This window comes from Peromyscus californicus, unplaced genomic scaffold (assembly GCF_007827085.1).
Source record: "Peromyscus californicus insignis strain IS unplaced genomic scaffold, ASM782708v3 Scaffold_9__1_contigs__length_137607984, whole genome shotgun sequence".
Lineage (NCBI taxonomy): Eukaryota > Metazoa > Chordata > Mammalia > Rodentia > Cricetidae > Peromyscus > Peromyscus californicus.
Window position 1 is genome coordinate 123,824,068 of NW_026294617.1, and position 11,893 is coordinate 123,835,960.

The following is an 11,893-nucleotide window of genomic DNA, read 5'->3' on the forward strand; positions in this document are numbered from 1 at the left end:
GACATCCTGGAGTGACATTCCTATTGACTCAGTCCCTCCCTATGAAGGGTAGTTTGCTTTGTAGACACTAAGTCCCTTAATAACATTTCAGTTATCACTCTGTCTGATGGCTACAGATAGCCGCAAACTTCTGGAAAATTTTTGATAGTGATGGGGCTACTTGTGACTGGTACTGCAGGCATCAGCTGTGATGAATGGTCACCCTGTGTATGGTGCATTGCTTCTCTAAACAACTCCAATTTGAAGTTTCATTAATTATGCCCCAGTCTCCTTCCCCAGAACTTTGAGTCCTGTCTCAGATACCAGTAGTTCCTGAGAGGGAAGCAAGTTATAACGTATCTTAATATATAGTTCTGAACACTTGCTTATATATGATGAAAAACAACAAAATCCCAGAAATTTGTACAAATTCAAATCAATATAAGGGGATAATTTTAAGCATAGTACAAACCTTGCCTCTGTTTCTGCCTTGTGTGATCTGAGAAACAGCTACCAGCTGAGCCAAGCTGCGCAGAGCCATCTCCGATTATACTCTGTCGCTCCAGTGCACAGTGCATTATAAACTACACCCACACCTAATGGTACCATTTTCCCTCCCATCTTCTGCATCTCTCCAGCGTGTCACCATTTAGATGTTGGAACCCACTGATGCAATGTTCAGTCTTTCTCAAAGTGAAGTGTAAGCATTACAGTGGGCTTGTATTTCTTAGCCACTTAACATGCACGATGAAGCCATTTTATCCGAATGCCTTTGCTGTTTTGTTGGGGGTGGTACATGTGGTGTGCACAGAGGCCAGAAGAGGGTGTTGGAGTTACAGGTGGTTTTGTGAGCTGCCTATTGTGACTGGGAAATGAACTCGGGTCTTCCAGAGAACAGCAAGTTCTCTTAACCACTGAGCCTAGCCAATGAGGGGCAACTACACAATGTCACCAGATTAGGATGCATCCTGAGTGCTGGGAGGTAGGAGGGTATATTATTTTCCATTGCTGAATAAATGAGTCTGCTGTTTACCTTTTACCTGATTCCCAGTGTCTGCCGTTGACCCCTCGCCTTCTCACCCCCTCCCCCAAGGGAGCCATTAGGACCCAGCAACATCGCCTCTCCTGCCCCACTTTGTTAAAAACTCATGGGTAACATTTTTATGGCAGCCTCAGGGCTCCATTGCACATATGCAAGCCCTTCTTCCCCTGCCATCCTAGCATGGAAGCAGTCTTAGAGTGTACAAGAGAACACAAACAATTGTGTTGGTGCAACACTTAGCTATGGTCACAGAAATGCAATCACGTGCCTTTTTTCAAAATAGTCTTCATCTGAGGCTGACACCATGTGTGTTTGACCAGGTATGGGGTCACTTACCTGCTATAGTCTTTAAGGGGCATTGTCAGCAGTGCTGGTCCCACAGAAAACTCGAGTTTGATTCTGTGTGTAACTCAGGGAAATCCAATGGGAAGTCACATATACAAAAGCCGAAATGGGCAACTCGCATAGCAGTTCATTATAAAAAAAAAAAAACAACCCAGCAGTGTTTTGAACAGTGCAAGGTGTAAACAGAGCGCAGGAGGTAAGAGGCAACAAGATCTGCAGGAGTGGCCATGGCAGACTCCACCCCTAGACAGGCAGAAACCTGGTCCTGCGAACTGGCTGTGTGACAAAACTTCTGGGGAGATGTCATACATGTTCACTTGGAGGACAGGGTGAGGGATCACTTACAGGAGCAGAGATGACTCAAGACAGCTGTATCACCAAAGCCCACCCCAGCATGGGTGACAGCTCACAAAGCTGGGGACCTGGCACGACAAGCCTGCAGGCAGCTCAACAGGTCGGAGAGTGTCCTTTCCAGGTGCTTCCATTGGTCTAAACTTCTTGCAGGCAGCTTAGCTGGTTTCTGCGGCTTCCAGGCAGCTGGTCTGGTCTCAGAATCTTCTTTGCAGCTTGTCTTTTCTGGGAGTCTTCTTTGCGGCTCAGCTTCAGTTCATCTGCAAGAGACTCTCAGCTTTTACTGCTTACCCTGGCAGGGAGGGGGTCTAGTGAATCTGGTCAGTTTCAGGGACTTCCTGAAGCTATTTTGAGTTGTTTAACCTCCCTGCTTAAGGAGCTTTCCCTTCAGGATGGAATGGTTCAGTCTTGGAGGAAACTTAACACAATTCTCCACCCACTTCTCAAGACTTTTGTGTTTCCTCTTCACAGTGGCCTCTGAGCCTGAGAAGGGACTACAGATGTCTACTTATGGCTAAGAATGAGGCCACTGTGCCCCGAGTCACTTGTTTTCAAGAGCATCACCAGTTATGAGTCTGTAACAGACTTTCTTTTGAGCCACCAACCAGCTCCCAGATCATGACACAGAGACATTATTTATGAATGCTCTGCCTTATGTTTGTCCCTCTAGTTCTTAAAATTTAAATTAACCTGTTTCTCTTCATCTACGTTTTGCTTTGGCGCTTTTTACCTTTCATTCTGTATGTCCTACTTGGTGTCTGGCTAGCTGGCAGGCTGGTGGCTGCCTGGCTGGCCCCAGACGTCTCAGTCTCTTTCTCCCTCATTCTCCTCTCTCGAGCCTAGATTCCTCCTTATTCTCTCTGCTCGCCTGCCCTGCCCATCCCTATTTGCCTAGCTATTGGCCATTCAGCTTCTTATTAGACCAATCATGTGCCTTAGGCAGGCAAGGTAAAACAGCAACACATCTTTACATAATTAAACAAATACAAAATGTCTTTGCTTAGTTAAACAAATATTGCACAACGTGAATTTAAATTGACAATAACATTGGTTTATGGGCATAAGCATAGTATTTAGAAGGAAGTTTGACAGGCATAGAAGTTGCTTCCTCGGGCTGGAGAGATGGCTCAGATGTTAAGAGCACTGACTGCTCTTCCAGAGGTCCTGAGTTCAATTCCCAGCAACCACATGGTGGCTCACAACCATCTATAATGAGATCTGGTGTCCTCTTCTGGTGTGCAGACATACATACAAACAGAACACTGTATACATAATAAATCTTTAAAAAAAAAAAAAAAGAAAAAAAAAAAGAAGCTTTCTTGTTGGAACCTATGACCTCCCAGCCACAGGCTTTTGTTTGGGCATACAGTACCAGGCTTGAACTCACCCTTGAGTAGTGGGCCCTAAATCCAATCATAAGGCTGTTGATCTTACCCATGCCATCTGAGCCACATCTACCTGGCATGTTCCTATTGTAGCATGTAGGGTTCATAGCGAAGCAGGAATGTTGGTGACAGTTCTCCCCCAGCAGCCTCCGTGGCTCCTGCTGGCACTGTGAAAGCCAGCCAGGAAGGTGGGAGTGTCCAGTTCATTCCCACCCCAGTTTCCCCATTTTCCGCACTCAGCACGCACATGTGGTGTCTTTAGCAGGAGGGACTTTCCATCTAGTTCTGACATAAAAACAGCAGCCCTAGCAATAGTCTTTATTGTTTGTGGGGCCTCAGGGCCTTCCCTGGCCACCAACTCTCAGAGAGTTAGCCTGTGAGGCTTCTGGCTATATGGCTTCTGGGAGTGTCCATTTCCACCCTTTTGGGTTTTTTTTTTTTTAATTAACGCAGCCCCTATAGGGTTTTAAGGTAGGTGGAAGTACCTTTGTACCTGGTTATCTATCCAGTAACTTTCCAAATCTGCAAAACACTCAAGTTAGCATTATGTCATGCATATAACCAAACCTTTTTCAGATGATGGGCAAGACAAGGCAACAAGCCTCCTGAACCACCATTCCATAACAAATAGTGGTGTTCCAGAGATAACCTTGATGAGACACCATCAAAGTCTGTCGTCTGTGCTGAGTGGTGTCAAGTGATACCAGAGGTTCACAACTAAGAAGATACTAAAGTCGAACCTAAGCGAGGTCTAATGCAGCATGGAAAGGTTCCATCCATTTGTCTCAGTTGCTTCCTTCACAGATCAAAGTTGGGTACAAAGCATGGAGAGGAGGCACTAACTTAATTAGCTCCCTGTAATGCTCATTCTCTCCGAGCCATTACATTTCCATATCTTGTAGTTCTTGCATGGAGCTTCTACATTTCTCCACAACTGATGGCAAAGGTGAATGTGATCCTGCTCTCGCCTGCCGCACCTGCTGCTTCCCTGGGTTGCCATGATGGCTGTAGCTGTGGTTGTTGCCTCTCCATCCACCATACCTCGCTGGTGGGAGAGTGCCTGGGCAAACCATCTCCACCCTTAACCTTTCGCTGTAGGGAAACGTACCCTCCTTAGTATGGGGGTACACTCAGCACCCCCGGGACAGCTTGATCATCTTCCCCTGCCTTGTGCTGTCACAATGTCTCCTGTGAACTGCTCCTCAGGCTTTAAAGCCGCCCAGAAGCTGCTCAGCACACAATTTGGCTTTTTGTCAGTTTTCCCCCCTTAGGAAGTCCAGCTCGACACAAATATTGCCACATTTGCCTTTGAGTAACCCAGATAGATCTCTTCTCTATTTTACCATTTTTCAAATTCTCCTCTGCTGGAATACAATGCTGGCTGGTTAGAGGTTGCAGTCTGCCATAGCCTGGCAGCTCTCTCTAAGCACAGCAATATGGAAACTCCCTCCCTCCCCAGCAAGGCTTCCTGCTCCCTACCTGCCCTTATCTGGAGAATGTCCCTGGGCCTGGAGGACTGACCTCATCTAAAGGCTGTCTCTAAACCAGATGCCTGATTCATCTTCAGCTTGACCCTTGGCACAGATCCCTGCTGAGAAGACTTGTGCTAGGAACTCTGCTACAGGACCTACTGCCACATACGGAGCCTTGGGATAGAAACGTGCCACTCAATGCAAATTAGGGTTCTCCCCAACGCTCCCCAATCCTATATATTCCTTATGCTCTGCAATAAAGTTGAGCTGATTCACTGAAATCTATCTCCTGGGGGCCTCCCTCCATTCCTGCTCATGGACCCCATACAAAGATTTTTGATGACCCTTCTGCCTCTTTCCCCTCTCAGACTAATGGCTGACAGGCAGAGTAGGAAAGAGGACCCCCACACTCCTCCGGGTTTTTTTTTTAACTTTACGGACACTTTACATATTGGGCCAAGTCACTGAGATCCACTGTGGTGATATATTGTGTCCCCCAATATATTGTGCATCCTAATAAACTTATCTGGGGTCCGAGAACAGAACAGCCACTAGACAGACAGAGGCCAGAAAATGGTGTCACACACACCTTTAATCCTAACATTCCAAAGGCAGAGATCATCTGGATCTCTGTGAGTTCAAAGCCACACTGGAAACAGCCAGGCATGGTGACTCACGCCTTTAATCACAGGAAGTGATGGCAGGAAGCAGAAAGGTATATAAGGCATGAGGACCAGGAATTAGAGTCAGTTAAGCTTTTAGGCTTTTGAGCAGCAGTTTAGCTGAGATCCATTCCGGATAAGGACTCAGAGGCTTCCACAGTTTGAGGAAACGAGATCAGCTCAGGAATTGGCGAGGTGAGGTTAGCTGTGGCCTCTTCCGACTCTCTGATCTTTCAGCGTTCAACCCAGTACTTGGTCCTCCGTTTGTTTTTATTAATAAGACCTTTTAAGATTCGTGCTACAATCCACCAAAACCTTTCCTGCTTTATACAGATCTTGCCCCACCAAAGGACTCAGCAAAGTCACCAAAGTTCCTTCTCAATCTCTAGGTCCCTGTTGAATCAATCATGGACACACACACACACACACACACACACACACACACACACACACACACACACACACACAAGGCCTCTGGTCTCTGAAGCACCACAAACACCGGACCATTGCTGAGACTCCTTCCGTCACAGCCATGCTTTAGGTTTTCATCTTCGGTGGCGATGATGTGCTCCCAGATCTGGCTCTGCAGCACCGGCTCCAGGTCCAGAAGCTCATGGATGGAGTAGGTGTTGGGACTGACTGACTCAAAGCCCTTGATCTGGGCCAGGATGGCTGCCAAGTTGGTCAAGCTGCCCTGAGCTCTGGGGGCTCTTCCCAATTTTTTTTAACTCCTCTGTGAACATACTTCTATCAGGCCCAGTGAACTGGGATTTAACCACAGCTTCTCTTATATTTCCCTCACTAGTGTCTGTCCTTCCTATTGTTTTCCATCTGTACAATTGTGGGGTTCAGATGGAGATAACCAAGCGTTCCTAATGGCTTTGATAAGGCAATCCTTCAGGGACTGACTTCCTTCACACTGTCTCAGGGCATACGGCCTTTGCCTTAAGGAGGGATGTAGTTATGTTACTTAGTTTTTTCTTCCACAGCAGACTGACCCCATCTGCTCCGTTCCACAGCCTCATGAGTTAAGCTGTGACAGGCCCTATCATTGCTTGTTTGGGTCTCCAATTCCAGCAGCTTGATTGCTGAATATTCCTGGATTACTATGGGTTTGCACTGGACCACTGGATGCACCATTTGCCGGTGGAGTGTAGTTTTTTTTTTTTTTTTTTAACTAAAGGTCAGACCTATGGGGTATCTTCTATTGTTTTTACCATGTTTCCCTCACTCTGAATCTTCCCACAAGTTCCAAGTTCTCGGATGCCAGGAAAGGATTCTGAGCACAGATCTAACCTGTACTGGTTTTTCTCTCTTGCTCCTTCTACCACTGCCTTAAGCAGCAAGTCAACAGCTCCATCTCATCCTTTCATTTATCTAATTTATTTGCCGAATCAGAGGGCCTAGAGCTCAGCACCCCTGAGGTGGCTGGGACGGTCATTCAAATCGCACTGAACTGCACGTGCTTCTGGACTGAAGACTCCCAAGGGGCTGCTGGTATGAGGTTTGTTTCTGAACTGGCTAGCTCTCAGCCTACAGGTTAAGTTCATTGCCTCAGCTTCAGGGTCACAGACGTTGTTGTCAGGAGGGTTGGGAAGCGCCGGCAAGGCTTTCCTCCCAGCTGTCATCTTCCCAGCTCTTAGAGAAGACAGTCGGCCTGGTCCATTGCTTTTGTACCTGACAAAAGCAACTTGGCAATGTTTTGTCTGAGCTCACAGTTTGAGGACACAGGCGACCATCGTGGGGAAGGCATGCAGCAGGAGAGTAGGATGCAGCTGGTTGCATTGCATCCATAGTCAGGAAGCGGGGACAGACGCATGCTCACTTTCTGCTTATTCAGTCCGGGACCTCTGCCCATGGAATGGTGCTGCCCACAGTTAGGTGGGTCCTTCAACCTTGGTGAACTCAGAAACACCCTCACAGACATGCTCAGAGGTTTGTCGTCTAGGTGATTCTAGGGCATGTCAAGTTGATGATACTGACCATTGCAGTAAGCTGTGTTATGTAACTGGCTCAGTTACATAACTGAGGAGAAAGGGACTGTCACTGGCTCACTTTGGGGGGACTTGTTCTGGGAGCCCCATTCCCTTCTCTTTCCAAGAAATGCTACCTGACGCCATCACGGCAGCAGAGCTGTCTCTCCCAGTGTCACCACTGCAGTTAGGGGTGGGAACGGGAGTACTCTGCTCACCGGCTACAGCAGAAGGGCATCCTCCAGACTCCTGCACCGTGACTCCATTCCCATTGCCCGGGGTATAGATCGATCACTCCCCCTGAACACAATGGAGCCTCAACAAGGGGGTAACAGTCCCTTACCACTTCATCACTGTGGGTTTATACGGTGTATTTCTTGTGCTGACTGAATGTCTCAGCTTAAGTTCAGTGAAGAATGTGTGCCTTTGATGCATGGGCAGTAAACACATCTTTGGCTATAAGGAGCACCTTCCTACAGCAGTGATGGCGTATAAGTTCTCCTGTCTATCTTCCAGACATCTCAATGGAGACCTGGGTGCATTGCCAGTCCAGGCAGGGAGAGGGTGGGCAGGAAAGCAACCATTGCTGCCCCAGGCCTGGCCTTGCTTATACACAGCTTGCTTCCTCAGTTGTGGCTATGGCTTGGATATATGGCTCATACTCTTTTAGCTTGGTGCTTATTATGGTGGTGTAGATGGTGGGCCTCTTCAGTGGAGCCTGAGGTCATGGAAGCATGCCTTTGGAAGGAATCATGGCTGTTTGTCTGTCTCACCCCATTCCTCTGACTTACTTCTTAGCATGTTTTCCATGTGTACACATCCACTAGGAAGTGATGTGGCTAAGAGGGCCTCACCCAAGCTGAGCTAATGCCAGAATTGTGGCCTTGGAGCTCCAAATCTGTGAGCTGAATAGACATCTCATCTTTATTAAATTATCTTGACCATATTATAGTAACAGAAAGTGGATGAATACAGCTACCCTGAGTCACCAGCCTCAGAAGGACAGATGCACATCAGCTATCCAGAAATGAGTGTATAGCTTATTATCAACTCCCATCTTTCCTTTTAGTTACAAGTGAGGCTAAGTGAATTCTCTAGGGTCATATAGCTAATAAAGATAGACCTCATGTCTGAAATAACAGGTTCTATAAGAACTGTACCAAGAACTGTGGAGTCATTGTGATGGGCAGGATCAGTACACTAAGAACCCTCGTGCTGCAAATAGGACATGTTAGCTTTCTCTAATATTAAGTCTGACTAGTTGGTTTGACCCCTGACTCACAAGGACATATGTTTCCAGCTGTGGAATTAGGTAGAGCACAACAGAGCTCAACAGTCCTTTTGGGTTGCTCTTATACCATTTTGTGCATGGTACTAATAAAATGGTTCTTAATAAAATTACCATCACCACATCTACCATGGTCATTATTATTGTTAACTTCACCATCATCATAGCTTATATGAAAATTAAGGCAAGTTTCTATTATTTTAATTAGAATTATAAAAGAATCCTGTTCCATGTCTTGAACACTGTGGAAGAAACTGGAAGAAACCTGGTACATGGAAACTTACATGTTGAACTGACCTCTCCCAAATTCATGTTGAATTCCTAACCACTGGTTCAGAAATGAGAGCCCCTCTCTAGTTAAAATGAAACCATCAGTTGAGTTAGTTAAATGAAGTCTAACTGAATGAAGTCATCTAGTTAAAATGAAATTATCAGTGCAGGTTGTATTGCAATAACTGGTGTCTGCAGAAGCAAGGGAAATTTTGAACGCATTCATATAGAAAACACATCATGTGAATATGAAGGTGACTATTTACAAGCCAAAAAGCAAGGTTGGAATAGACGATTCTGTCATAGTCTTTAAAAAGACATCACCACCAATGTATCTTGTTCACAGACTTCTAGAATTATGAAACAGTAGATATGTTGTTATTGTTTCATTCATCTGGTTTGGGCCACTTAATTATTGCAACCTTAGTAAACTAATACAGGCAGCAAATGGAATATTGTGGCCATCTCCAAGTGTGTGGGCTATGTATCATTTATCTAAATTGTTCTATTGTCAATAAAAACCCGGGACTCAGATCAAGAAAGCAGCGGAGGAAAGACCAGCTGACCCTCTGTCTCCATGCTTCTCAGATTGAAAAAGCTTGTGAATCTTTCTAAGCCCCTCCCTAATCTTTTCTGTGCCTTTCTATCGTATCCTGGGTCCTCCAAAATCTCTATGGCTAATTCCTGTCAGCTAGTCATTGACTCTGCCCACCCCTCCCACCCCCGCCCCGATTCAAGGTTAACTTTATTAACAGTTTCAAAGGGTCACAGTGTGACCAAATATCCCACAACAGGGCTGTGGTTAACAGTGCTAAAGATGAGCAGGCTTCCGTCTGCTCTTCGGTGCAATCAGTCTTGGCATGTTAACAGAGACCTCCTGGCCAGCAGGACGGCCTTAGTCCCTATTGGTTTTCATCATGTGGCAGGTGGAAAGTGAACTCCTTTTCAGTAATGGTTGCTATGCCAATACAAGCCGGTGACAAGTATTCTGTTTGCAGATTGGCAGCCTGTTTTCTAAGGCCCTCAACTTGAAGTACATGAAAGGCGCAGCGTCTCTCAGTCTTTGCATGCAGGATGGACTGGCTCAAATAAGATGCAGCTTTATAGGATGAATGTGAAGCAAGTTAAACAAGTTTACTACATTAGTAAAAGGGGAACAAAAGTGGGCTTTACCTTTTCCATCAAACCAACAGAGAGGTTTTACTGATTGGGAATTTATTCTGAGCCCACAGGAATATGACAGGCATGAGAGCACATCAGCTCCTAAGAGTAATAGTTCTGCTGTATGATGCATAGTCCTGCTCACGCTGGAATGTCCGTAAGCACCATACATGCTGTCCTTAGAGATCATGGAAAAGAGTTCTGAGTGGGATGAGGACTGTTAGAGCAGGGTCCAGTGAAGGAGGTTGATACAGCTACAGGCGGAAAGGTTTGGGATTCAGGAGGAGGAAATGCTGGCCATCTGTGTTCAAATATCTGAAGAGTCCCCTACAGAAGAGAGATCACCGTTTCCAGCAAGTTCCCAAGGGAAAGTTCCTGGGAACAATAAGACAATTTCCAGCCCAAGGTGAAGAAACTATCTGCAATTAGTTTTCTTTAAAAGGTTAGCTGCTTAGTAAAATGGCAAGCATATTCTGGAAGAGCCAAGCAAAAGCAGAAACCTTTTTTTTTTTTTTTGATACAGGCTCTCACTATGTAGCTCTGACTATCCTGGAACTCACTATGTAGACCAGGCTAGCCTCGAACTCACAGAGACCTGTCTGCCCCCAGCTTCCCAAGTGCTGGTATTAATGACATGTACCACAATTCCCAGCTTTGAAATTTATTCCTTATGGAAGGGAAAGATGGGTGTAAGGTGAGACTGGAAGACCTGATGTTCAAAGATGGCCATGGAGATTCTAGAATCTGTCCTGACCTGTGCGGCTGACTTGATGTCAGTCCTAAGCTGTCACCCTAATGCTGTTCCTCCATCTCAGTAAGATAGATACCTAACTCAAATTGAGATGACTGTTAGAAATAGAGCATTCTGGCCCTGGGGTGCTGCGCAACTCTATCCGAGCAGACAGGTGACTTGCTCAGAGGCCAGGTAATAGGCTCTGGAGCAGCTTGAGTGCTGCCCCTCCCTGGTGGGAACTGGAGGCTACTTGGCATCATTGTTAAGATCACGGACTTGGAGCTATATTGTCCAAGTTGAAATCCTAGCTCCACACCTTACTATCATTGAGCTGCAATCAACCCTTGAGATACAAATCAGGTTTTAGACGGAAAAACACCGAAAACAAGAGTATCTGCTAAGGCAAGCTCAGGTCAAATCCCTGCCTCACATTTAGGAACATCAGGGCCATCTGCCTGTAGTTTAGCTCCATTGTCTGTGATATCAGCCTGAGACCTACGCCTGTTTCACACGGCTATGACTCTGATGCAGTGTGAGGAGTCAGTGCATATCAGAGCAGCGAGAAGGAGCGTCCGTGGAACAGGAGCCCTCTCAACACACTCATCACAGGAGACTGGAGAATGCTGCCACTGCAGACCCCAAGAAGACTTCAAGAGCTGTAGTGAGCTGTGATAGGGTGATCTAGGACAATCAAGGAGACAAGCCTCCAGGCATGGATTGTCTAGGTTAGGTTACCCACTGGGCATGCCTATGATCAAGTTAATTGTGGGAGGGAGACTCTGGCACTATGAGTTGCACCGTTCCCTAGGTTAGCTCCTCCACTGCATTATAAAGGGGAAGGCTAGCTGAACGTCAGCACGCACGCTTTCTGATTGTGACCAGTTGCCTCAAGCTCCTGTTGCCTTGACGTGGCTGCTATAGTAGACTGTGCCCTTGAACCATGAGCCGGCATAGTCTGTCTTAAGTTACTTTTTAATTACAGCAACAGGAAGAGAAATTAAGACAAAGCCAGTCTGCAAAGATTACAAGTATACTAATTTATTCCGTTTCTAGTTATCTTAAGCTTGGTCCTCTTCTCAGAGAGCTCAGGGAGGTCTTTGTTTTGATAATACTTTGGTTCTGGGAAAAGAATTCATTTAAATTTTTATTGGTGTTCAGGGGGTTTACAATAAATTTAAACTCATGCTATAATTGGCGTTTTAATTGTTATTGTGAGTTTAATGACATTCAGT